The sequence below is a fragment of the Bufo bufo genome, chromosome 4, assembly GCF_905171765.1.
Source record: "Bufo bufo chromosome 4, aBufBuf1.1, whole genome shotgun sequence".
Lineage (NCBI taxonomy): Eukaryota > Metazoa > Chordata > Amphibia > Anura > Bufonidae > Bufo > Bufo bufo.
The window spans coordinates 405,616,780-405,644,193 of record NC_053392.1 but is presented as its reverse complement, the minus strand read 5'-3'; the positions used below and the strand labels follow the sequence as shown (position 1 = coordinate 405,644,193).

Genomic DNA, 27,414 nt, shown 5'->3' with positions numbered 1-27,414 from the left:
CATTTTTTAAGACATTTAGCATTTTTTGAGGTGTTTTTTTACTAGCATATTTTGCTGCATTTTTAGACCAAAAATAACCAGCTCTTTGTAATGCTGCAGATCCCAAAGCAACCAGACAAAGATTTGAACAAACGTGGATTTATTGAAAACACAGCAGTAAAGTCCAAGCCAGAAATCATACAGAAATAACGTAGTCCAAATAATAACCTCTGTGGGAAAATGTCAGAGAAAAGCCAGACCAGGCTAAAGTTCATACAGAAGAGTCTGTGAAACCAGGTACCTAAGGATGAGATGGTGAAGTATCCAAGGTCCGATCCGAGGTCACACACGGTGCAACTGTAGAGCAGAGACGAGGTTTCCATAGGCATTCACTAGATGAAGACACACAGAGTTCATGCATGGAACAAACTTAGTGAATCTGAACCAGCATACTCCCAGGTTGTAGAGTTGACAGTGAGCACTGATCAGCCAGGGAGATTACCTTTTAAACACCTGCTGGCCAATCACAGAGTGCTGCTTGTCAGAACCTCATAGGTCACCTGTGCAGCAAATCCCTAATCAACTTTGAATTTAAGCACAGATGCTTTACCTGCCAGTGGCCAACGTAGCGCATAAGATGCACGCTCGGCCGTGCATTCCTTTGCGAATCACCCCTCGGGCGTGCATGCGGATGCCCAACTAACTCGACATGGGCACGGGATAGCGCTAGCATGGACACCGGAAGGGAACCCGCAGGAGACACCGGAGGCCCACAAGGGAACCGGAACCGCAGACTCCCTTACATTACCTTCCCCTCGAGGAGGCGGCTCAGAAGACTCCAAATGGGGCTTCCCCGGATTCTCACGGTGGAAAGTAGCTACCAATTCCTTCGCATGAACCTGGCGGGCAGGTACCCAACATCTCTCCTCTGGACCAAATCCCTTCCAGTCCACTAAATACTGGAGAGATCTCTGGACAAAGCGGGAATCCAAAATCCTATTGACCTCAAATTCCGGCTCCCCTTGAACCTCCACCAGAGATGGAGTTCGAATAAAGGGAGCTGACTCGGCCGCCGATTTGAGCAGTGAAACATGAAAGGTGTTCACTCCTTGAATCAACGGAGGAAGAGCAACCTTGTAAGTCACCTGGTTAATTTTTTGTATAACTGGGTATGGACCAATGAATCTAGGCCCCAGTTTGGCAGATGGTTGACTCAACGGAATGTTTCGGGTGGAGACCCAAACTGGATCTCCTACCTTAAACTCTTGCTCCGTAGTGCGATGGCGGTCAGCGAATTCTTTCTGTTGCGCCACCACCCTACGACCAAATGGGCTGTCTATCCTGGAACCATTGATTCACCACTGAACAGTCAGTGGAGGCCCCTGCCAGAGAGGAGAGTCTTGGATCCCTGCCCCCTACACACCTGAACGAAGACATCTTGGTAGAGTCATGTTCGGAGTTGATATAAGTCACCTCTGCAAAGGGGAGGTGAGCTGCCCATTCCTCCTGGCAGTCTGACACAAAACACTGGAGATACTGTTTAAGGGTCTGGTTCGTTCTTTCTGTCTGCCCCTTAGTCTCTTGGTTAAAACCAGATGAAAATGACAGCCTAATCCCTAGACAGGAGCAGAAGGAATGCCAGAAACGGGAAATAAACTGAACTCCCCTATATGAAACAATATCCTCCGATGCCCCGTGTAATCGGAAGACATGTTTCACAAACAGATCTGCCAGCTCTCCAGCCGACGGCAATCCAGGAAGTGGAATAAAATGAGCCATTTTGCTAAAACGATCCACCACTACCCAAATTACCGTACAGCCGAAAGACCTAGGCAGATCCGTTATGAAATCCATATACACGTGGGTCCACAGGGCCGAAGGAATGGACAGAGGAAGCAAAGTACCAGAAGGGGTGGACCGAGACTATTTTCAGCGAGCACAGACACTACATGCTTGGACAAAGGCTTTGACATCAGAAAACATCTTGGGCCACCAGACATGACGTTTACAAAGGGATATGGTTTTCTTTATCCCCGGGTGCCCGGCTGACTTAGAATTATGCAATTGTTGCAAAACCCTGAGTCTGAAATTTAAAGGCAAAAAAAGCCGACCTTTTGGTTAGTTAGGAGGGCTCTCCGCCTGTAAAGGTAAGAGCAGTGAAGCCAGATCCTCTATTATCCCTGAGGTGTCCAAGGCGGCTATGAAACACCTCACAGGGATAATGGGTTCTGGCTCAGTGTCATGTCCAGAAGGGGCTTCAGGAAAACAACGGGAAAGAGCATCCGCTTTGACATTTTTGGTTCCTGGTTTATAGGTTCAGCGGAAAGTAAAGCAGGTAAAAAACAATGCCCAGCGGGCTTGGCAAGAATTTTATATCTTAGCCCCTTCGATATACTCGAGGTTCTTGTGGTCGGTGTAAACCGTAATGGGATGTTTCGCACCCTCTAGCCAATGTATCCACTCTTGAAAGGCCAACTTAACCCCCAAAAGCTCTCTATTACCGATATCATAGTTACGCTCGGCTGGAGAGAGCTTCCGAGAGAAAAAGGCACAAGGATGAAGCCTCTTAGGATCTCCAGAGTACTGAGACAGAACCGCCCCCACTCCAACCTCAGAGGCGTCAACATCGAGGAAAAAAGGTCAAGAAGTGTCTGGATGAGTAAGAATTGGAGCTGAGCAAAAGGCTTGTTTTAGCATCTCAAAGACTTCGCCAGTCTCTTTCGTCCAATAAGAAGGGTTCATCCCCTTCTTAGTGAGGTTAGTGAGAGGCAACACTACCGCAGAAAAGTTCTTAATAAATTTGCGATAGAAGTTGGCGAAACCTAGGAAACACTGTAATCCCTTCAGATCTCTAGGCTGAGGCCAGTCCAGGACAGCTAAGAGTTTGGAGGGGTCCTTCACCAATCCTCGTTCAGAGACTATATACCCTAGAAAAGGCAATTCTTTCACTTCAAACAAACATTTCTCGAGCTTGGCGTACAAGTGATTCTCTCTCAGCCTCTGGAAAACGTGACAAACATGATCCCGGTGAGTCTGCAAGTCTGATGAGTAGATTAGTATGTCATCTAAATAGACAACCATGAATCTACCCAAGAAATCCCGGAGGACATCATTGATGAACTCCTGGAAGACTGCGGGAGCATTACAGAGACCGAAAGGCATCATGAGATACTCATAATGCCCGTCTCTAGTATTAAATGCGGTCTTCCATTCGTCACCCTTACAAATACGTACTAAGTTGTACGCACCCCTCAAATCGAGTTTGGTAAAAATCAGGGCCCCTGCCACCTAAGCAAACAAATCTTTAATAAGTGGAAGGCGGTATAGATTCTTCACCGTAATTCGATTGAGGGCGCGAAAATCAATGCAGGGTCTTAATCCGCCGTCTTTCTTCTCCACGAAAAAGAATCCTGCCCCTGCAGGAGAAGTGGACGGTTGGATGAAACCCTTATTGAGATTCTCCTTTATATATTCTCGCTGGGCCTGGATTTCAGGCCCAGTGAGATTATACAGATGCCCTCTGAGTGGCATGGTACCTGGCAACAAATCAATAGGACAATCATATGGCCTATGAGGAGGTAACACATCAGCCCCTTGTGGGCTAAACACGTCTTGAAAATGATGATCGCATTTGGGTAACGCACTCAGCACTTCCGTGGATACAAGTGGCAACACCAGGCAAACGCACCAGGTGAAGCAGTCAGAGCTCCACTTGCAAATTTGTCCAGAACACCAGTCCGCAACTGGATTATGAAGTCTCAACCAGGGGAGGCCCAAAATCACAGGAGTGGATGGCATGTCCAGGGTTAAAAAGTTTAAGACTTCCCGGTGACCAGCCCCTACCGTTACCTGAAACCCGGGTGTCATCCTCATTCTGGCGACGAGCCCTCTCCGAAGGACGCGAAGACCCCAGTTCCATGGGTTCCTCAGCCGGTTTACCGGGTCGATGAGATGGGGTAGAAGAAACTGAACGAGAAGCCCGCTCCAGACGAAGTTGAATTAATGCTATTAGAAAGTACAACTTATCCCACAAAAAAACAAGCCCTCATACGGCTATATGAACGGAAAAATTAAAAAAAGTTATGGCTTTTCAGGAAGGCAGGCAAAATGCATAAAAAACTGAAAATTGCCAGGGGCTGAAAGGTTTAATGGTGTTTTGGAATGGCATGCAAAACAACACCATTAACCTTTTCTACCCAGGCCATTTTTTGGAAATCCGACATGTCATTTTATATGGTAATAACGCTTTTACTTATCCAGGCTATTCTGAGATAGTTTTTTCATCACATATTGTACTTCATGAAAGTGGTAAAATTGAGTAAAAAATGAAAATATTTTTATTTATAAAAAAAAACTTTACCAAAAATGTTCACATTTTTACATTTCAATTCCTCTACTTTTAAAATAGTGATAACTCCAAAAATAGTTATTACTTTACATTCCCCATATGTCTACTTCATGTTTGGATCAATTTGTGAATGCCATTTTATTTTTTTGGGACGTTAGAAGGCTTAGAAAATTTCCAAAACCCACTTTTTAAGGACCAGTTCAGATCTGAAGTCACTTTGTGAGGTTTACATGATAGAAACCACCCAAAAATGAAACTTTTCAGAAATAGAGGATAAATTAGATTTAAATACACTGACTCGAGCATCGCGCTCGAGCTCACACGATATTCGGCCGAACATCGCGATGCTCGAGCCGAACTGGTGTTCGGCCGAGCATGTTCTATGAACACTACTGTTAACCCTTGATGTGTTAAAGAAAAAAAATGGATTAAAATTGAAAATATGCCAAAAAAGTGAAATTTAGAAATTTGATCTCCATTTTCCTTTAATTCTTGAGGAACACCTAAAGGGTTAACAAAGTTTGTAAAATCAGTTTTGAGCAACTTAAGGGGTGTAGTTTTACAATGGGGTCATTTATGGGGGTTTCCACTACGTAAGCCCCACAAAGTGACTTCAGACCTGAACTGGTCCTTAAAGTGGGTTTTGAAAATGTTCTTAAAATTTTTTAAGAATTGCTTCTAAAATTCTAAGCCTTCTAACGTTCTAAAAAAATAAAATGGCATTTACAAAATGATGCCAACATAAAGTAGACATATGGGGAATGTTAAGTAATAAATATTTTATGAGGTATCACTTTCTGTTTTAAAAATCAGAGAAATAAACATTTTTAAAATTGCGACTTTTTCAAAATTTTTGGTAAATTTGGGATTTTTTCATAAATAAAGGTGAAATATATTGACTCAAATGTTTGACTATCATGAAGTACAATGTGTCACGAGAAAACATTCTCAGAATGGCTTGGTTAAATAAAAGTATTCCAAAGCTATTAGGCGACACATGTCAGATTTGCAAAATTAGGCCTGGTCAGGAAGGGGGTGAATGGCCCATCTGGAAGTGGTTAAATATCGTCCATTCATATAAGTGGCCCCACCAAATCCTCCAGAGCAAGTCTTCGAGTGGCTTTCCACTCTGGTTCAAAAACTGGGTACCTACTGTATGTAAGAAAACTTGATTGAAGTCTGTCACTTATGCCATAAACGTCTGAGATGGGAATACCCCTTTAATATGCTATAGTTTTGGGGAACCAGTGCTGCCAGCAGAGTGTCCAATGCATTTGTGATATGCAGGCTACATCTTCTTTCTAGCTGCTTATTGACAGTCTTTTCCCTAAGGATAGGTCATCAGTATCTGAAGCCCACACTATTCCTTTAATAAGAACATAATTATTATTATTTAATAAGAACATAATGATAATTATATACCACTTTTGTATAAATTTAGACATTCCAACACCTCAATTAATATCTAAAATATCAGTGTTATTTATTCTACCCTAAAAATGCATATGTTATAAATTAACCATGGGTTGTTATATTGGCATCAGAATCTATTGTCTGAGATTTAGCAAAGGCAAACAATGTCCGAAGTATAGGATATTGGAGTAGCAATTTTAAAGCCTCATTATTAGAGATGAGTGAATTTCCTTAAATTCATTTAGGGTTCGATTCTATCAGTTTGGCCATCAGATTCAATTTAAAAATCGAAAGTGCCCCATTTGCCCTGAAAAGTTATATATGACACTCTGAAGTGTTTTAGGACTGTATCCAATGACACAAGACAGCATTAGTAATGTCAAAATGACATCAACATATACGGCTATGGGGAAATGGATGGTAGCCGGTGGTAACAGCCTGTGTAAAAAGAAACAGTATTTTTTATGCTTTTAAAATAAAAAAAATGGTTCAAAACATTGGGCGAATGCTTGCCAGTGTTTATACACAAGATGAAGTAATAACAGGCTTGGTGTTATTTAAAAAAATGTATTATGCACCACTTCTACCACCACAACATGAGCCAGTGACAACGTGCATGATCATTCTGGATAGAGAAAAAGCAATGGCTTTTAACAACAGCCATCAAAGATTATCCCTTGGCCAGTAATTACTGGCTGGTGATGACTGTGCTACTGCTGCTACTTGCACTACAATCCCCCAGATTCTCACTGGCAGATGACTTGACACAGGTGTTTTGTCTTACATTACCCAGTCCATTACCAGACATTTTTTGAAAGCTTATTTATGAAGAATAACAATCAGACGTCACACAGTCTATCCACTAAACGTGTACAGAGTCCAGTATAAATGCTGTATAACTGACATAGAATAATATATCAGGCTCACTCTGAACAACAGAATTTTACTGAAAGGGGTTGCACAAAGTTTTGAAGTTATTCCCTATCCACGAGGGAATAACTTCAAACCAACTGATCACTGGGGGTCTAATCTTTGGGACCCCCACGGATCCCGAGAATGGGTGTCCCATTCCCCCGTCCTACTTTCCGTTCATTCTCTATGGGACTGCCGTAGATAGCTGAGTACAACGCATATGGGGCCTGCCACTCCATCAGGAGGGGAGAATGGGAACCAGTTCTTGGGATTGATTAGGATCCAGTGGTCAGACCACAAGTGATGGATAGTGTGGCTATGGAATAACTTCAAAACTTGGCACAGCCCCTTTAGCTAAACCTGAAAAATAGTTTGATGTAAAAATGGTCACTTGGACAGAGTTTAGTATAATTGCTGTATAATTGTAATGCTGAACAGTACCTTAGGCATACTCTGAGCAACAGAATTTATTTAATTGAATTTGAGATTGAATGAAGAAAAAATTGTCATTTGGTAGGGTCCAGTATATTTGTTGAATAACTGTGAGGCAGAATAATACATCAGGCACACTATAAGCATCAGAATGAATATATTATTGTGGAAGATTTGTGATTGTGAATGATGTGCTGAAGATTGGGATGATTCACATTAATAAGAAATGTAATTGTATAGTCTTAGCTGTGGCAGTGCTCTCAGCAATGGCTGCCAGCATGCTTGTGTAAGTAACAAAATGATAAACTTTATGAATCCATCTCTCTTTAAAATGTATCTTTCTATTAATTAATTGTAAATAAATCTATTCCTTTTCCCTCACTATCAAACACACTCACTAATAATAAACTCTCTGTATTCTATGTTTCAATATCTCTGGCATGCCCATATCACCTATACAGATGGGGTAACACACACACTCAACTCAAATTTCTTAATTCATTGCGTTATCTTGAAACAAAAGCCATTGAAAAGCAATTGCTTAACGCATTTAGTTGCATTTAGTTTAGATAACGTCTCATAAAGCATGTGTGTTAACCCTGCTACATCCATACGTCAAGAAATTATCCAGAATCTGCCCTCTTCTCACGGTGGAAACCGCCAAAACGCTGGTTGTTGCTTTGATTCATTCTCATCTTGACTACTGTAACTTGGCATTCCCCTCACTAAACTCACTCCCCTTCATTGTTTCCTAAATGCAGAAGCCAGGCTCATCTACACCCACTATTCTGATACCTCTAACCTTCTATGCTAGTCACTTCAGCTCATCTACCAAAGAATACAGTTCAAACCTCTGACCCTCATTCATAAAGCTCTGCACAGTGCTGCACCTCCCTATATATTCTCCCTCATTTCAGTCTACCAACCAACTCAAGCTCTCCATTCTGCCAATGATCTAAGATTAACATCCTCCATAATTTGAACATCTTACTCCCATCGTTAAGACTTTTCTCAAGCTGCACCTACTCTCTGGAATGCACTACCCTGGGCAATCAGATTAATTACCAACCTCCTTAGCTTCAAATGTGCATTAAAAACACATCTTGTTAGGCTTATCACATTCAATAAACTGACTCTTCCCTCTTTACACCACCTCACCCCCATTTTTCAGAACCGAACAACAATGTCTGACAGCAAACCAACATTCAATTCACTAGCTCATGTAGCTCTATCTGCACTATTCTAATACAAAGATGGCTGGACCAGTTTAATAAACAATCACCTTTTTTGTAACCCCTATTTCACTCCTATGCTGTTTTCACACCTACTCCGGAATATTTCCAGATTATCAAATCTGGAGATATAATGTATCCTCTGAGCCATCTGAGTGCATTGCAGTTATAGTCCCTTATGATTGCCTGAGGCTGCCTGCAAAGCATTATGGGCAAGCCCACTGGGCAGAGCTCTGGCCAAACCATGTGATCTTTTTTCATCTTCTCTGTCTTCTAATCTGTAAAATGGCAGAAACAATTTTGAGCGATTCGTGCGGGCCGAATCCCAAAATTATCGGATTCAATGAAAACCAAAGCTTTTGGGAAATTTGTAATAAATTTGATATGTGTTCAATCAGTTCACTCCTTTCTACTTTTTATACTAGTAAGTAAATACCGCATTGGGTTTAAGACAATAATAAAATACTTTGCATGTCAGATGTTTGAAATGAAGATTTTTTTTTTTATTTGACACTTCTATAGGATAAGTACAATGCATTTAAACATTAGCATCTTCATGAAAAAGAAACACTTTATAGAAGTCTATAAAGTGTTTATTTTTCATGAAGATGCTAATGTTTAAATGCATTGTACAGAGACAAAATAATATCTTCTCTAGCAATAGGTTGGATGCCAATCATATATTCTACAAATATCACTGCTAGCTTTGCAAGCAAATTCAGCATTTTTTTTCATAGGTTCTCGGGTCTCTTTATTCAGGTAGAATGTATCCATGTTCTTATGGGTAATGCTCTCAAAGATCAATTGGATGCCAATTAATTAAATGCTTGGTCCCTGAGCTCTAATCCTATCTCTTAGCTGTACTAATACACTGAAGTGTGTCTACTAAAGAAATAGAAGGCTTTGTAAATGTTTTAAACATTGCCTTAACTTTCTTTGACTTGCGTACTGTAGCATGAATATGAAAAAAATATGCATGATTTACTGCAGATTGGATGAAGATCCAGGAGTCTGTATGGGGTAAAGAAGTAGAAGTCAAAGCCAGGCCCCTAATTCTGTGGATCCCCCTAAAGTTTTAAGAGAGTAGCGTCATATACAGGTTGTATTAAAGGGGTTGGCCACTTTCTGGCTACTGTTGACCAATTTGTTTGTGAGATGATTACATGGCACTTAATAATATAGCTTTGTTAATGTTCTGTACCACTTTCCATATTTCATAGGGTATGCCCACTTGTTTACAATTTTTTTGTGCTGTCCACACAGAGGTCCTATGATTATCCATAAAATTGCTGCTGATGGAGGGTCATGTGACCTGGCAAATCGCCTCTGTGTGATGTTGCCATCATTTAAACACACTGCACCTGCCACTTGTTCTGTTTGGAGTTTAGAGTAAGTAGCATGGAGGCGATTTGTCTGGTCATATTACCCTGCATCAGCAACCATTTTATAGACAGGACATCTGGGTGGACAGCACAATATACTTGAAAAACAAAGTGGCATACCTTCTGAAATATAGAAAATGGGGCAGATTTTCAACAAAGACTATACCAGTAAGTGCCATATCATCTCACAAAAACATTGGTCAACAATTACCAGAAAAAATCCAACCTATTTAAGGCAATAATCACTTACATTGCACAGAGATGTAGTCATAGTTCAAGCAAGTGACATATGAAGGTTCCTACAGCATCCTATAATAAATCATTATAATTATTGTAGCCATCATTTCCAAACGCCCCCCCAGCGGCACGACAGGAGGATACCCCGCCTCCCCAGGGACAGGAAACAACGTGGAGATCTTTAAATACTCCCCTCCCCTTACCTGCTCCAGTTGTTTCCTGTCCCTCTGGGACTAGTGTGGAGATCCATCGGTGGGAGTTTCTTTTTTCCCACAGAAGACGTCCGGCAGTTCGGCGGGGCTAGCAGGATCGCGGGGTTGCGGTGCGGCCCTCCCTGTCTCTCAGGCGCAAGTCCTCCGGTGGAGGCAGCCCTGGAAAGCGCTTCCTGAATACAATTCTCGCGAGAGGAAGGAGCGGGTCACGTGAGCGCAAGCTCACAGGCGCAGAAGAGTGACGTCTTTTCCCCTAGGCATTTAAAAAATTGCGGGAATCGGCAGCATCCTGAGATTCAGCCTGCAACATGTCGGCATCAGGAGAGGACGCAATGCGCAGACCCACGGATCCATCCAAGGCCGGCAGCCCGGTAAGCTACCCTCCTCTGGGGGGAGATGGAAAATGCTTGAAGTAGCCTGTGTACACTGAGGGGTTAGATTCTTATCTTTGTACTGCACTGGATAAGGGACTGTACCTCTCCCTTTTTTAATAAACTTGGCAGCCCCCTTTATTAAACAAGCACTCTGACTTATATCTATAGGTCAGGGAAGCTTAGAAGTCGACCGAATCTCAGCGAGTCAAAAAATGCTATATTTGTAAAAAAGCCTTACCATCAGGTTATAGGAAACCCCTCTGTTCAAAGTGTTTGGAGAAAATTGTTTCGGAAGAGTCCCCTTCCTTATTGGACAACATTAGAAATATAATTAAGGAGGAAGTAAGCAGAGCTGTGGATCAAAAACTAGCCACCACGTCCCAAAAACCCTCTACCTCCATGACCGAGATGTACGCTACTTTAGAGTCTGAATATCAGGAAGAGGATTTAGATGATGGGGAGCTCCTCTCGGAGCCGGAGCTACTCTCCTGAGGACGAATCTGGGAAGCCACTCTGCTCCATAGAGGACACCGAAGCATTATTGAAAACTATTAGAGCAACCCTAAACTTGGAGGAGTCTAAGCAATCCAAAACTATACAGGATATGATGTTTAAAGGCTTAGGAGAAAAAAGGAAAAGGGTGTTCCCCCTCCACTCTAATATTACAAAATTAATTAGTAAGGAATGGACCGATCTGGAAAAAAGACCGAGTGTCTCTAGGGTCCTGAAAAGGAAATATCCCTTTTCAGAGGAAGATACGTCCTTTTGGGACAAATGTCCTAGAGTGGATGCCCCGGTAGCAAAGATTACAAAGAAATCGGCGTTACCCTTTAAGGATTTGGGTCTCCTAAAGGACCCGATGGATAAGAGAAGCGAAGCTCTACTAAAAAAGTCCTGGGAGGCTTCCATGTCCATCCTTAGACCTAGCGTTGCCTCAACCTATACAGCCAGGTCCATGTCCATCTGGTTAAATCAGTTAGAAGAACACCTAGTAACAGGAACCCCTAGAGAGGATATTTTAGCATCTCTGCCAGTACTTAACCACCTCAGCTCCACTAGCTTAAACACCCTTAATGACCAGACCACTTTTTACAATTCTGCACTACACTACTTTCACGGTTTATTACTCGGTCATGCAACTTACCACCCAAATGAATTTTACCTCCTTTTCTTCTCATTAATAGAGCTTTCCTTTGGTGGTATTTCATTGCTGCTGACATTTTTACTTTTTTTTGTTATTAATCAAAATTTACCAACATTTTTGCAAAAATATGAAATTTTTCACTTTCAGTTGTAATATTTTTTTAAAAAAATACATTTCTATATAAATTTTTCTCAAAATTTATTGTTCTACATTTCTTTGATAAAAAAAATGTTTGGGTAAAAAAAAATGGTTTGGGTAAAAGCGTTTACAAACTATGGTACAAAAATGTGAATTTCCGCTTTTTGAAGCAGCTCTGACTTTCTGAGCACCTGTCATGTTTCCTGAAGTTCTACAATGCCCAGACAGTAGAAAAACCCCACAAATGACCCCATTTCGGAAATTGGACACGTTAAGGTATTCGCTGATGGGCATAGTGAGTTCATAGAACTTTTTATTTTTTGTCACAAGTTAGCGGAAAATGATTATTTTTTTTTTTTTTACTTACAAAGTCTCATATTCCACTGACTTGTGACAAAAAATAAAAACTTCCATTAACTCACAATGCCCATCACAAAATACCTTGGGGTGTCTTCTTTCCAAAATGGGGTCACTTGTGGGGTAGTTATACTGCCCTGGCATTTTAGGGGCCCTAATGCGTGAAAAGTAGTTTGAAATCAAAATGTGCAAAAAATGCCCTGTGAAATCCTAAAGGTGCTCTTTGGAATGTGGGCCCCTTTGCCCACTTAGGCTGCAAAAAAGTGTCACACATGTGGTATCGCCGTACTCAGGAGAAGTCGGGCAATGTGTTTTGGGGTGTCTTTTTACACATGCCCATGCTGGGTGAGATAAATATCTCTGTCAAATGACAACTTTGTCTAAAAAAATGGAAAAAGTTGTCTTTTAGAGAGATATTTCTCTCACCCAGCATGGGTATATGTAAAAAGACACCCCAAAGCACATTGCTCAACTTCTCCGGAGTACGGCGATACCACATGTGTGACACTTAAGGGCAGTATAAATACCCCACATGTGACCCCATTTTGGAAATAAGACACCCCAAGGTATTCCGTGAGGGGCATGGCGAGTTTTTTTTTTTTTGGCACAAGTTAGCGGAAATAGATTTTTTTTTGTTTTTTCTCAAAGTCTCCCTTTCCCGCTAACTTGTGACAAAAAGTTCAATCTTTCATGGACTCAATATGCCCCTCAGCGAATACCTTGGGGTGTCTTCTTTCCCAAATGGGGTCACTTGTGGGGTATTTATACTGCCCTGGCATTTTAGGGGCCCTAAAGCGTGAGAAGAAGTCTGGAATATAAATGTCTAAAAATTTCTACGCATTTGGATTCCGTGAGGGGTATGGTGAGTTCATGTGAGATTTTATTTTTTGTCACAAGTTAGTGGAATATGAGACTTTGTAAGAAAAAACTAAAAAACAAAAACAAAAAAATAAATTTCCGCTAACTTGTGACAAAGGGAGTCTAATATGGGTTGATCACCCCCCTGTCATTGATCACCCCCCCGTCAGGCTCCATTCAGACGTCCGTATGTGTTTTGTGGAGCTGCCTGTGTCCTCTGGTGGTCGATCCAAGCAAAAGGGACCACCAGAGGACCAGGTAGCAGGTATATTAGACGCTGTTATCAAAACAGCATCTAATATACCTTTAAGGGGTTAAAAAAATCAGATCTACAGCCTGCCAGCGAATGATCGCCGCTGGCAGGCTGCAGATCCACTCGATTACCTGCAGTTCCTGTGAACGCGCGCCTGTCTGCGCGCGTTCACAGGAAATCTCGCGTCTCGCGAGATAACGCGCCGAAGCGTCCACTCAGAATAACAGGGCCGCCGCAAAGACGCAATCCTGCGTACGGCGGTCCTGTAGTGGTTAAGCAGGCGGCAAATTTTTTGACGGATGCTTCGGTCGACTCTATAAAACTAGCAGCCAGATCAGCGGCCCTCTCATATTCCACCAGAAGGACGGTGTGGCTTAGGTCCTGGTCAGGTGATGCGGCATCAAAAAACAAGCTTTGCGGCATCCCCTGAGAAGGTGATAGGGTGTTCGGGTCAGTCCTGGACGACATCCTAGAAAAAGCCACAGACAAAAAGAAGGGATTTCCCTCTGAACAAAGGAATTTTCGTCAAAGACGATTTTTTCCTACATCTAGGGGCAGACAAGACCAGAAAAGAAAATATTTTTCTTCCCGGTGGCGTTCGGGAAGAGGAAGAGGGCGAGGTTTTTTGTTCAACCCCTCAGACTCCTCCCAAAAGTCATCAAAACAATGAATCCAGAAGCAAGGTAGGAGGAAGGCTAAAATATTTCCTCCCAGCCTGGGAGAATATTTCCAACTCCCCTTGGGTGTTGGACGTAGTCTCATCAGGCCTAAAACTGGAATTCTCCTCTCTTCCCCAAGATGTGTTCCACATTACCAAAAAAAACAATACAGTTCAATCGTTAATTCTAGATCAGATAGAGATCCTTTTACAAAAGGAAGCTATAGTGTCAGTTCCCCCAGAAGAGCAAGGAACAGGTTATTATTCTCCTATATTTCTAGTCAGGAAACCAAACGGCTCATACAGAGCCATTATAAACTTAAAAGGACTAAATCTACTTTACAAACGATTCAAGATGGAGAGCATAAAATCCACGATAAGTCTATTACAAAGAAACATCTTTACGGCAACCCTAGATCTCACCGACGCGTACTACCATATTCCAATCTGCAAAGAACATCAGAGATTCCTAAGATTTGCAGTACAACAAAACTCAGTAGTACACCATTTTCAATTCCAAGTCCTTCCTTTCGGCATTACGTCAGCACCAAGGGTCTTCTCCAAAGTGATGGCAGAGGTGATAGCAGACCTTCATCTAAAAGACATATTAGTTGTGCCTTACTTAAACGACTTCCTAATAGCAGCAGGATCAGAGGTTCTTCTGTTAGAACACATAGAGTTAGTGAAGCACAGCCTAACGGATCTGGGATGGCTAATAAATATGGAAAAATCAGACCTCCGGCCCGAAAAAAGAAAGATCTTTTTAGGAATGCTGCTAGACTCAGGACTCATGAGGACCTTCCTCCCACAAGAGAAAATTCAAACTATCAAGCAAGAATTTACTCTATTCCACAGCAGATCGAGAATGACAATCAGATCAATAATGAAGATCTTGGGTCTGATGTCCTCAACTATCCCAGCAGTGAAGTGGGCCCAGGCTCACTCGCGAACTTTTCAATCTTTCATGCTCAGAAGGTGGAACAAGAGCATAGCTTCACTAGAGCTGAAGGTAAAAGTGCCTCAGTAGGTAAGAAATTCCTTAAATTGGTGGTTGATCAACAAGAATCTAAACGCAGGCGTCCCGTGGCAACAAACAAATGTAGTCACTATTACTACAGATGCCAGCAAAAACAGCTAGGGAGCCTTTACAGACAGATCCGTAGTACAGGGTGGCTGGCAAGGAGATCTAAATCTAGCCTCTTCCAACCTGAAGGAGTTAACCGCAGTCTGGGAAGCCTTGAAGGCCCTTCACTCAGAAATCTGCGGAAAAGAAGTAAGAATACTCTCAGACAATACCACAGCTGTGGCCTATCTGAACAGGCAGGGAGGCACAAGAAGTCCATCTTTAGCGAAGGTCACAAGAGAAATTTTCCAGTGGGCAGAAAGGAGCATACTGTCAATATCAGCGGTTCACATAAGGGGAGAAGATAACACAGTTGCAGACTTTCTCAGCAGGGATGTCTTAAAGGAAGGGGAATGGTCCTTAAACCCAAAAATATTCCATCAGATAGCACAAAGATGGTTCCTTCCAGAAGTAGATCTGTTCGCCACTTGTCAAAACAGACAAACAGAAAAGTTCGGCTCTCTAGCCTATACAGATCACCCACTCATAGTGGACTCTCTCTCCCACCCGTGGCCAAAAGTAAACTTATATGCCTTCCCTCCCTTTGCGTTAATCCCCAGAGTGCTGCAAAAGATGCTACAGGAGAACCACAGGCTGATCCTGATTGCACCTTACTGGCCCAAGAAATCGTGGTTCCCTCTCCTAGTGAGGATGTCAGCAGGAGACGTGTGGCTACTACCAGACATCCCGGATCTCCTTCATCAAGGCCCAGTATGGCATCCCAGGACAACGCAACTCCAATTAGCAGCATGGAGACAGAGCGGGAGATATTAAAGGAAAAGGGCCTCCCGGACGAGGTAATTTCCACAATTCTTTATAGCCGCAAAAAGGTGACATCTAAGATTTATGACAGAATCTGGCAGTCCTTCAGAAAATTTACAGGTGGTGATACCAGAGTTCCCCTTTAATCACTAAGGTCCTAGAGTTTCTCCAGTCAGGACTACAGAATGGGGTGAGAGTCAGCACTATAAAGGTCCACATATCAGCTTTGAGTGCCTTTCTTGATGTAAAATTGGCAGAGGTAGACCTTGTTAAGAGATTTGTGAGAGGGGCTCGAAGAAAACAACCAATAGTGAGGTCCACTGTCCCCCCTTGGGACTTGAATCTAGTGTTGGCTGCCTTATCAGACAGTCCTTTTGAGCCCTTATCTGAAATATCACTAAAATTACTTACCTTTAAAACGGTTTTCTTAGTAGCTATCACCACGGCTAGAAGGGTGGGGGAAATCCAGGCCTTTTCGTGTAAACCTCCCTACCTATCCATCAAGGATGATAGGATAGTACTGAGACATTCTCCCTCTTTTTTGCCTAAGGTGGTCTCTAAGTTCCACTGTCTACAGGAAGTGTCCCTCCCTTCCTTTGGATCCCCATCAGGCAGTCAAGAGCAAAGACGGTTCCATAACCTGGATGTGAGAAGAGCAGTACTTGCCTACCTCAAGACTACGGAAGATCTCAGAAAAACGGACAGACTGCTTATTCAATTTACAGGTCCAAATAAGGGGAACGCGGCAAGCAAAACATCTGTTAGTCGATGGATCAGATCTGAAATCTTGACTTGTTATGACTTAAAAGAGGTTCCTCCTCCGGCGGGCCTGAAGGCCCACTCAACCTGATCTGTGGCAGCCTCTTGGGCTGAATCAGCGGAGGTTCAGTTAGAACAGATTTGCCAGGCAGCCACCTGGTCGTCACCTTCCACTTTCTTTAGACATTACCAGTTAGACGTGTTAAAGAACAGGGAGTTATCATTTGCTCGCAGGGTATTATCTGCGGTTGTCCCCCCCTGATATATGATTCCTCTGTTATTCCTCCTGTCGTGCCGCTGGGGGGGCATTTGGAAAGATTTCAATTACCGGTAATTGGTTTTTCCTCTAGCCCCCACAGCGGCACGGGGAATTTCCCACCCAGAAGTTATTCAAACTTTTGTTTAAAAAAAAAAAAAAAAAGGTGTTTTTTTGTCATTTCTTGGAAAGTATCCTTGTCTAATTTCAATAACACATAAAGATTCATATTGTCGCATCCATTTCAGAGTTTCTCGGTTATTTACTGGAGCAGGTAAGAGGAGGGGAGTATTTAAAGATCTCCACGTTGTTTCCTGTCCCTGGGGAGGCGGGCTATCCTCCTGTCGTGCCGCTGTGGGGGCTAGAGGAAAAACCAATTACCGGTTAGTAATTGAAATCTTCACATGTTTGTTGTATATCAAACTGAGTTCCCTGGAAAGGAGAAGATTAAAACTACATACTAACAAGGATTAATAAGCTCAATAACCACTGTACCTGCTGTAGAATTTGTAATTGTTTGTACCCTTTTAATTTCAGAGAGCACAGCTTAGAGGGAGCAGTGCCTACTAGTGATGATCGAGCATGCTCGGCCGAAAACCAGTTCTGCTCAGGCATCTCGATGTTCGGCACATGGCGGTATTGCGCAATGCTCGAGTCTCCGCCCCCCATACTTCTTGGCTGCTATGCAGCCAATAAACGTGCAGGTAAGTTCTCCCTTCACTGTAATGCCGTAGCCATGTTGGCTGCTGGCATTACAGTGACGGGCTGGCCGGAAAGCGTCATCGGGTGCTATATAGCACCCGATGGCGCATATTCGGCTAATTCTTAGTCAGGGAGAGCTGTGCTGAGGAAGGGACAGACAGTATAGGGAGTGATTTAAGAATATTTTTACCACCAAAACTTTTCAGAGAGCCAAAAGTCCTTCTAAGGACTATTATGTGTGGCAGCAATATCTATTTTTAGTGCATCCTGAGCTAAATAGCGTACAATAGTTAGGCCGCTCCAGACAGCGACATTAGCTGCACCACATCTCCAGTGTAAAGTGTGCGCATCCAAAAAATATCTGTGACATCCGGTGTACTTTTTCCGTAAACAGTGTCCACTGTGGACAGTGATATTCGCTGCGCCACATCTCCAGTGTAAATTGTGCGCATCTAAAAAATATCTGTGACATCCAGTGTACTTTTTCCGTAGACGGTGTCTGCTGCGGACAGTGACATTAGCTGCGCCACATCTCCAGTGTAGAGTGTGCGCATCTAAAAAATATCTGACATCCAGTGTACTTTTTCAATAGACAGTGTCCACTTCTGACAGTGACAATAGCTGCGCCACATCTCCAGTGTAAAGTGTGCGCTTAAAAAATTTATCTGTGATATACAGCGTACTTTTTACGTAGATGCTTTGGACAGTGACAATACCAGTGGTACCTCTCCTATATAACGTTTCCTCATCCCAAATACCTGTGACATTTTCTGTAATTTTTTATTAGCCGCTGGTGACAGCATTGACATTATCTGCGGGATATCTCCTGTGTGACGTTTCCACATCCCAAATTCCTTTTTACATTGTTTTGCGCATACACTTCCAAATCCTACGCTACTGTACGTGTGACATACTTTTAAGCATATATAACATTTAATATGAAGAAGGAGAGCAGTAAGGGATGGGGAAGTGACCATGATGCTGATTGTGCATGCAGAGGCCATGGCCCCGGGCGCATTGAAACTGTGCCTGCTGCCAGAGCGCAAGAAAAACAATCATCCACGATACCTAGCTTCATGTCCCAGTTTGCAGGGAGGAGCAGGACACCACTCTTGAAGTCAGACCAGTGTGACCAGGTGGTCGGTTGGATTACAGCAGATAATGCTTCCAGTCACTTAAGCACCACCCTGTCTTCCACCAATTCCAGTCTCGGTAGGCAAGAGTCTGGAGCAAACAAGTGATCCCACAGTCGGATATTCCGAGGAGATATTTTCTGCGCCATTCCTTGATTTGGCCCTCTCGCCAAGCACGCATGAAGAGGGCCAGCAATTACTGTTTAATGAGGTAGATGATGATGAGACACAGTTGCCAATAACTCAACAGCAATTACTGTCTCAAGAGGTTGATTAACCATTTTTTCTTGCCATAATACAAATTCTAACAGTCTATTCAGTAGGACTATCAGCTGTGTATCCACCTGACTTCTCCTCAATGCAACTGATGGTCCCAACCCCATTTATAAGGCAAGAAATCCCACTTATTAAACCTGACAGGGCACACCTGTGAAGTGAAAACCATTTCAGGGGACTACCTCTTGAAGCTCATCAAGAGAATGCCAAGAGTGTGCAAAGCAGTAATCAAAGCAAAAGGTGGCTACTTTGAAGAACCTAGAATATGAGCAAAATTTTCAGTTGTTTCACACTTGTTTGTTATGTATATAATTCCACATGTGTTAATTCATAGTTTTGATGCCTTCAGTGTGAATCTACAATTTTCATAGTCATGAAAATAAAGAAAACTCTTTGAATCAGAAGGGGTGTCCAAACTTTTGGTCTGTACTGTAGGTTGTATTGAAGTGCGAATCTGTCGCTTCATGTGCTGATAACTTAAAAACACTTTTACTTATCCAGGCAATTCTGAGATTGTTTTCTCGTCACATATTGTACAATGACAGGTAAAATTTGGTCAAAAAATTTCATTTTTATTTATGAAAAGTTACCAAATTTACCAAAAATTTTGAAAAATTTGTAAATTTCAAAATTTTATTTTCTCTACTTTTATGATAGTAATACCTCCCAAAATAGTTATTACTTTACAATCCCCTTATGTCTACTTCATGTTTGGATCATTTTGTGAATGCCATTTTATTTTTTGGGGACGTTAAAAGGCTTAGAAGTCTAGAAGCAAATCTTTACATTTTTCAGAACATTTTCAAAACCTACTTTTTAAGGACCAGTTCAGATCTGAAGTCACTTTGTGAGGCTTACATAATAGAAACCACCCCATTTTAGAAACTACACCCCTCAAGGTATTCAAAACTTATTTTACAAACTTTGTTAACCCTTTAGGTGTTCTACAAGAATTAATGGAAAATGGAGATGAAATTTCAGAATTTCACTTTTTTGGCAGATTTTCCATTTCAATCCACTTTTTTCCGCTAACAAAGCAGAGGGTTAACAGCCAAAAACTCAATATTTATTGCCATGATGCTGTAGTTTACAGAAACACCCCATATATGGTCGTAAACTGCTGTATGGGCACACGGCAGGCGCAGAAGGAAAGGAACGCCATATGGTTTTTAGAAGGCAGATTTCACTAGGAAAATTTTAAGCTGCCATATCACATTTGAAGCCCCCCTGATGCACGCCTAGAGTAGAAACTCCCAAAAAGTGACCTCATTTTAGAAACTACACCCCTCAAGGTATTCAACATTGATTTGACAAACTTTGTTTACCCCTTAGGTGTTGCACAAGAATTTATGGAAAATGGAGATGAAATTTCAGAATTTCACTTTTGCAGATTTTCCATTTTATTCAATTTTTGTTCCGCTAACAAAGCAAGGGTTAACAGCCAAACAAAACTCAATATTTATTGCCCTGATTCTGTAGTTTACAGAAACATCCCATTTGTGATCGTAAACTGCTGTAAGGGCACACGGCATGGTGCAGAAGGAAAAGAAATGCCATATGGTTTTTAGAAGGCAGATTTTGCTGGACTGGTTTTTTGACACCATGTCCCATTTGAAGCCCCCCGATGCACCCCTAGAGTAGAAACTTCAAAAAGTCCCCATTTTGGAAACTACGGGATAAGGTGGCAGTTTTGTTGTTACTATTTTAGGGTATATATGATTTTTAGTTGTTCTATTTTGCACTTTTTGTGAGGCAAGGTAACAAAAAATAACTGTTTTGGCACAGTTTTTTTTTTTTCTTATTTACAACGTTCATCTGACAGGTTAGATCATGTGGTATTTTTATAGAGCAAGTTGTTACAGATGCGACAATACCAAATATGACAACTTTTTTGGGTTGTTTGTTTCAGTTTTACATAAAGCATTTTTAAAAAAAAAAAAAATTTTTGTGTCTCCACATTCTGAGAGCAATAGTTTTTTTTATTTTTTGGGCGACTGTCTTATGTAAGGGCTCATTTTTTTTATGACTGTTTGATTTGTACTATTGTGGGATGCGTATGACTTTTTGATCACTTGGTATTAGACTTTTTGTGATAAATAAGGTGAGAAAAAATGACATTTTGACACACTTTTTCTTTTTTTTTTTTAAAGGTGTTCACCTGAGGGGTTATGTCATGTGATATTTTTATACAGCAGTAGTTTTTTTGGCGATTGTCTTAGATAGGGTATAATTTTTTGCTGGATGAGGTGACGGGTAGATTGGTACTATTTTGGGGGGTAAACGCCTTTTTGATCACTTGGTGTTGCACTTTTAGGGATGTAAGGTGACTAGTGATGAGCGAGCACCAAAGTGTTGGTGTGTTCGGTCCGAACACATCGCGATTTTCGTGCACTCGGTCGAGTACCCGAGTACAATGGAAGTCAACGGGAGGCGACCAGGCACCCCCTGCTCGGATGAGGGAAGTGTGCCTGGTTCATAGGAAAAGGTCTTAAAGTAATGGAAACACCTCTGAAATCGATCAGGAACAGCAGGAGGACCATGTCTGGATGTATATCGGACGCAAATATCGCTGCTTGGAACCATGTTGTCCGAGTTGTACGCCCCTTTAACAGACTGACAAAAAAACGCCAAAAACACAGCCCCCCTCAAAAGAAAAATCCTTTTAGAGGAAAAATTGTTAGGAAACATTCTTTCCTGTAGAAGTGCTGCCAAAAATTACAAGGAAAAAGAGATACAGCCTTTATATCGCATAAAGGAGGGCTTCATTCACATGGTGCTACAATTGTTCAGGTAGTGGGATTCCTACACTCATACAGCCTATGCACTAAGTAAAAGGCCTGCCAAAAATTACAAGGAAAAGGCACTCCAATACACATTTTATTACACATAATGGAGGGCATCATACACACCATTTAAAAATTATTAATAATAGCCTGCTGCTGACCCTCAAAAAACATTAGGAGCAAGGGCCTGCTGGATACCGTCTAAAACATTACGGGTGAGGGCCTGCTGCTCAGCGGACCCTCTTAAACATTATGGTTGAGGGCCTACTGGTGAGCTGACCCTGGAAAACATTAGAGGTGAGGGCTTGAAGGTGAGTGAACCCCATAAAACATTGTAGTGAGGGCCTAAAGCTGAGCAGACCGTATGAAACATTGGAGGTGAGGGCCTGAAGGTGAGCGAACCCCATAAAACATTGTAGTGAGGGCCTACAGGTGAGCAGACCGTATGAAACATTGGAGGTGAGGGCCTACAGGTCAGCAAACCCCATAAAACATTGTAGTGAGGGCCTTATGGTGAGCAAACCCCATAAAACATTGTAGTGAGGATCTACAGCTGAGCAGACCGTATAAAACATTGGAAGTGAGGGACTGAAGGTGAGCAAACCCCAAAAAAACATTGTAGTGAGGGCCTTATGGTGAGCAAACCCAATAAAACATTGTAGTGAGGGCCTACAGCTGAGCAGACCGTATAAAACATTAAAGATGAGGGCCTGAAGGTGAGCGAACCCCATAATATATTGTAGTGAGGGCCTACAGGTGTCACGGATGGTGTACAGGAAACAAGACAATACCATATAAACAATGTCTCTCTGGATCCACAACTAAGGAACAAAGGGAGACCCCTGCAATAGACCTGTCGCTCTCCCTCACTGCTCAGCCTATGCGAACACCCCAAAGGTGGATGTCCGCATATCCACGTTCCTCGGCTATCTATTACCTGAAGACCCTACAATAGTGAAGGGACACGACCACCGGCTCCCTACACTGACACGGAGGGAGTCAGGGTCACCTGGATCCAGAAAAGACAAAATCATAAATACATAAACAGCACTTATCTTGCAGACGAATGACGACTGACGACAGGGAACTGGGAACTGGGAACAGCATGCACACACACTCCCGGAAGTTGTATCAGCCGCACACTACTGCATTATGGGGAGGAACTTAAAGGGTAGCGATCAGTCTGACTGCATGACAGCTGAGATAGACTAACGAGATGAGAAACTAAACCAAAACAAAGAAATTCAAGGAGGAGGATCTGAGAAGCTCCTGTGAGCGCTTCTCAGCTGTCTGGCTGTGACAGTAACCCTCCCTCTAGGAGTGGACTACGGACACTCAGGGCCCACCTTCTCAGGATGGGACCTATGGAAAGCCCTGATGAGACGAGAGGCCTCAATGTCCGTCACTGGGACCCACATCCTCTCCTCAGGACCATAACCCTCCCAATGAACGAGGTACTGGAGGGAACCGCGGACAAGACGAGAATCCACAATCCTAGAGACCTGAAATTCAAGATTTCCATCAACCATAATCGGAGGAGGAGGCAAAGGCGAGGGTACAATAGGTTGAACATAAGGTTTCAATAAGGACTTATGAAAAACATTATGGATCTTCCAAGTCTGAGGAAGATCAAGACAGTAGGCAACAGGATTGATGACAGACAGGATCTTGTAAGGCCCAATAAACCTAGGACCCAACTTCCAGGAGGGAACCTTTAATTTGATATTCTTGGTAGACAACCACACCAGATCACCAACATTCAGGTCCGGACCAGGCACACGTCTCTTATCCGCCACACGCTTATATCTCTCACTCATGCTCTTTAGATTATCCTGAATCTTTTGCAAAATAGATGACAAAGACGAGGAGAATCTGTCCTCATCAGGCAAACCAGAAGAGCCCTCTCCCGAGAAAGTCCCAAACTGCGGATGGAACCCATATGCCCCAAAAAATGGTGACTTATCAGAGGACTACTGACGACAGTTATTTAAAGCAAACTCAGCAAGGGACAAAAAAGAACACCAATCCTCCTGATTCTCCGCCACAAAACAGCGCAGATATGTCTCCAGATTCTGATTGACGCGCTCTGTCTGGCCATTCGACTGCGGATGGAAAGCAGAAGAGAATGACAACCGAACCCCCAAGCGAGAACAGAAAGCCTTCCAGAATCTGGAAACAAACTGCGTGCCCCTATCAGAGACTATGTCTGAAGGAATCCCATGCAATTTGAGCGTCTTAGCATTGGGCAAACCAGGAAAAGGGATAAAATGCACCATTTTGCTAAAACGGTCCACCACCACCAGAATCACAGACTTCCCCGAGGAACGAGGCAAGTCCGTTATGAAGTCCATGGACAGATGTGTCCAAGGACGGGAAGGAATGGGCAAAGGAAGGAGAGGACCTGATGGCCGTGAATGAGGGACCTTGGCACGAGCGCAAGTCTCGCAAGCTGCCACAAAACCCTCTACCGACTTACGAAGCGCAGGCCACCAGAATCTCCGAGCGATGAGATCCAGTGTGGCTCTTGCCCCCGGGTGCCCAGCAAGGACCGTGTCGTGGTGTTCTTTAAAAATCTTGTGTCTCAAAGCGAGAGGCACAAACAACCTCCCAGGAGGACAAAGATCAGGAGCTTCTGACTGGGCTGCCTGCACCTCTGCCTCCAATTCAGGAAAAAGAGCAGAGACCACCACACCTTCAGCCAAAATGGGACCCGGGTCTTCAAAATTCCCACCTCCCGGAAAACAACGTGACAGGGCATCTGCCTTCACATTCTTAACCCCAGGGCGGAACGTAACAACAAAATTAAACCTTGAAAAGAACAAAGACCATCTGGCCTGTCTCGGGTTCAGACGCTTGGCTGACTCCAAGTAGGCCAGATTTTTATGGTCAGTAAACACGGTAATAGGGTGTCTGGCTCCCTCTAGCCAATGGCGCCATTCCTCAAAAGCCAACTTGATGGCCAACAATTCCCTATCTCCCACATCATAATTTCTCTCTGCGGAGGAGAGTTTCTTTGAGAAAAAGGCACACGGTTGCCATTTGGCAGGAGAGGAACCCTGAGACAAGACCGCACCCACCCCTACCTCAGAAGCATCAACCTCAACTATGAAGGGTAACGAAATATCAGGTTGTACTAGGATGGGAGCGGAAGCAAAACTCTCCTTGATATTAGAAAAGGCCTTACGCGCCTCTACCGACCAGGAAGAAAAATCTACCCCCTTTCTGGTCATATCAGTGAGTGGTTTAACAACAGAGAAATAATTCAAAATAAATTTCCTGTAATAATTGGAAAAGCCCAAAAAACGCATCAGCGCCTTCTGATTCTCAGGAAGCTCCCACTCAAGCACAGCGCGGACCTTCTCGGGGTCCATGCGAAAACCGTAAGCGGAGACAAGAAACCCCAGAAATTGGATTTCTGGAACCGCAAACACACATTTTTCCAGTTTCGCGTATAATTTATTCTCCCGCAGGATGAGCAAGACCTGACGTAAATGTTCCTTATGAGTCTTGAAATCAGGAGAAAAAATCAAAATGTCATCCAAATACACTAATACAAATTTTCCCATTAAATGATGAAAAATGCTGTTGACGAAATGCTGAAAAACGGCTGGGGCATTCATCAAACCAAAAGGCATAACCAAATTCTCAAAATGGCCCTCAGGGGTATTGAAAGCCGTCTTCCATTCGTCTCCTTCTCTGACCCTAACCAGGTTGTATGCCCCTCTTAGGTCTAATTTGGAAAAGACTTTAGCCCCAACAACCTGGTTAAACAGGTCCGGGATCAGAGGAAGCGGATAAGGATCACGAATAGTGATACTGTTCAGCTCCCTGAAATCCAGACAAGGTCTTAAAGAACCATCTTTTTTCTTAACAAAGAAAAAACCAGCGGCAACAGGTGACTTCGAGGGTCGTATGTGTCCTTTTCTCAGACTCTCAGAGATATAAGCCCGCATAGCGACCCTCTCAGGTTGGGAGAGATTGTATAAACGAGATTTAGGCAGCTTGGCGCCTGGGATGAGATTAATAGGGCAATCATACTCCCTGTGCGGAGGCAAACCCTGAACTCCACTCTCAGAGAAGACATCCAAAAATTCAGAGAGGAAAGGTGGTACAGTCTTAGTAGAAACCTCAGAAACAGATGTTATGAGGCAATTCTCTCTGCAAAAGTTACTCCAACCATTTATTTGCCTCGCTTGCCAATCAATGGTGGGGTTATGTTTAGTGAGCCAGGGTAGCCCCAACACTAGAGGAGTAGGCAAACCGCTAAGGACGAAACATGACACATCCTCAACATGAGCATCACTCACAATTAAACGGATATTGTGAACTATGCCCTTTAATGATTTCTGAGAAAGTGGAGCTGAATCAATAGCAAAAACAGGAATATCCTTTCCCAAAGTGCATACCTGGAAACCATGAGTTATTGCAAATTGATTATCAATGAGGTTGACAGCTGCTCCACTATCCACAAAAATCTCACAAAAAATGCTCTTGCTCTCTAGCGCCACCCTAGCAGGCAGGACAAAACGGGAACTACAAGCAAACGGAAAACCTTCAATTTCCGCCTCAACCCTGCCAATAGTAACAGACGGAACATTTTTAAAAGATTTTTTCCTTTTTGTCTCTTTATTACTCCCAGAAAACTGCCTGAATCTCCTAGAGGGACAAACATTTGCCAGATGATTTATACCTCCACAACAAAAACAAACCCTCCCCTGCGGGCTGAATCTTCTATTGTCAGAGGCAATCAACCCCAGCTGCATGGACTCCTGCTCAGAAGGGGCTGACAGCGACTGAGACCCCTGTGCACAGAATGAGACCGCTGCACTGTCCCGGGACTGAGTATGACAGGAAGGAGAGATCTCTCCTCTCTCTCTAAGACGCCTGTCAATACGAACAGCCTGAGACATAGCAGAATCCAAGGAGGTAGGTCTTTCATGAAAGGCAAATGCATCTTTCAATCCCTCTGAAAGACCATAGCAAAATTGACTTCGGAGTGCAGCATCATTCCAACCCGTATCTGCTGCCCATCTCCGAAATTCTGAACAGTATATCTCTGCGGATTGTTTACCCTGGCATAACAGATGTAGTCTAGACTCAGCCAGAACAATACGATCCGGATCATCATATATCTGACCCAGGGCTAAAAAGAATTCATCCACTGAACGAAGGGGCCGTGCCCCCTCCGGCAGCGAAAAGGCCCAGGACTGAGCGTTACCCCTGAGCAGCGATATAATGATCCCCACCCTCCGTTCTTCATCACCAGAAGAATGGGGAAGAAGGCGAAAAACCGGAATTAGTCTTACCGGTAATTCTGTTTCCATGAGATCATCACGACGGCATACAAGGAGATTGACCCCTGACCTCTGTAGGGGCAGGAACAGAGAAAGGTTAAATACCCTCCTCCCACCACCAACACCAGTGTTTCCAAAATCACACAGAGCAACCCGGTGGTGGAAAATAGTGAAACAAAGGTATTACTTCATACCTTCTAGAGACCTACTAGGTCAAAATGATTTAAATCATAGGGAGGGAATAACGTGCCGTCGTGATGATCTCATGGAAACAGAATTACCGGTAAGACTAATTCCGGTTTTTCCATAGCATCATCACGACGGCATACAAGGAGATATAAAAAATATATCAGTTAAGGGGGGGCTACAGCCTGGAGGACTTTCCGCCCGAAGGACA

At 43.0% G+C, this 27,414-nt stretch overlaps 1 long non-coding RNA gene across 1 annotated transcript; it reads right to left on the bottom strand.

The window, feature by feature from the left end:
* Nucleotides 1-242: 242 nt before the first annotated feature.
* On the bottom strand, nt 243-25,910 carry LOC120997572. Its single transcript, XR_005778196.1, has 6 exons — nt 25,901-25,910; nt 16,235-16,240; nt 14,363-14,376; nt 11,615-11,618; nt 2,811-2,820; nt 243-371 (listed from the first exon to the last, which is right to left on the bottom strand). It is a non-coding gene; the product is annotated as an uncharacterized LOC120997572 (long non-coding RNA).
* Between the last annotated feature and the right edge of the window lie 1,504 nt (nt 25,911-27,414).